This window comes from Acanthisitta chloris, unplaced genomic scaffold (assembly GCF_000695815.1).
Source record: "Acanthisitta chloris isolate BGI_N310 unplaced genomic scaffold, ASM69581v1 scaffold16787, whole genome shotgun sequence".
Taxonomy (NCBI): Eukaryota; Metazoa; Chordata; class Aves; order Passeriformes; family Acanthisittidae; genus Acanthisitta; species Acanthisitta chloris.
This window is the reverse complement of record NW_008683337.1, coordinates 36,806-38,105: the sequence shown is the minus strand read 5'-3', so window position 1 is coordinate 38,105 and position 1,300 is coordinate 36,806.

The window sequence follows — 1,300 nt, the reverse complement described above, 5'->3', positions numbered from 1 at the left end:
CTCTTGTTACTCTACTCTGCTGCTTGCCAAACAGAAGTATTTGGAGAAGGGCCAGAGCTGCAAAATTCAGATCAGGATCCAAATTTGGATTTTTGGTTCAAGCCTTTCTAATAGCTAATATTACAAAGCCTTACATATAAATAAGGAACTCTTTATTTTTAAACTGTGAGGATGAAGAGATGGAGATAGCTTTTTAGCTTGCTGCTGGAACAGTCCGGGTGGAATGCTGGACTGTATGTTTGAAAAGTTAGCAGCAGGTGATTCAAAAGGTAAATTGAATAGATGAAAAAGCAGTGCTCTGTCACCCAGAAAGAGCCCAAGCTAAAGGCCAGCGCAAACTGGTACTTTCAAGCCAGTGAGTAGAATCCCATAAACCTAAAAATTCTGAAAGTGGTGGGGTGTTTTGTGGTGTTCTGTTAGATCTCTGGGAATTTTGAGGGTTTCGTTTGTTTTGTTCCAAATGGAGTTAGCCAGTATCTCAATTTTAATGCTTTCTTGATTTAATGGAAAAAGGATTATCTCTCATCAAGTAGGATGCTCGTTATCGGCTGCTGTGCCATCAACAGGCTTTCAGTAAGCTGCCAAGTGTTTTGTGTTGTTGAATGTTTAATCATTAAGGCAGTAGAAAAAAACATTCAAAACTTACCAAATATTTTCCTTGTTGCTTGTTTTTAATTGCTTGTGGTTGCTCCAGTGACATTGTGCCCGTGAGGAGCGGGGAGGCCGGGTGGTGCTGCAGGGGGCACAGGGATGGGGATGTCTCTGTGGGTGGTGGGACCTGCACCCTGGGACTCATGGCAAGAGGCCTCCTGTGGGTGCAGACAGGCTCTTTTTTTGGACCTACTTAGTCCTGCACCCACTGAGTGGTCTAGTCTTGATCTGTTGCTCAGGCTTGCACAAGCTGTTGCCTTTTCCCATCCCATAAACACCTGCATGGTGCAGCATGTGGAGGTTGTCCAGGGGATGTGTCTATGGACGTGGATTTCTTGGGGTCTGCTGGTGTTCCTCCGCACCAATGAGTCCTGCTTAGCTTTTCCTGGCAGCAGCTGGGGATGCTATCACTTACTGATTGTCAGGTACTTCAAGTTTGGGAAGAAAGTCTTGTTCCTGGGAAGAACTTGTTTATTAAATGAGGCATATTCGTGTCTTCCCCTGAGAGGAAGTTTGTGGTTAAATGTCAAGGTCCGTGATCGATGGCTGTCCTTTTTGATGGATGGCCTCACAGGCATGCAGGCAATTGGATTTTTTAGTCAAAAATTCCTAAGTGCCATTATAAGGTTGTTGGGACACCTGCCAGTGG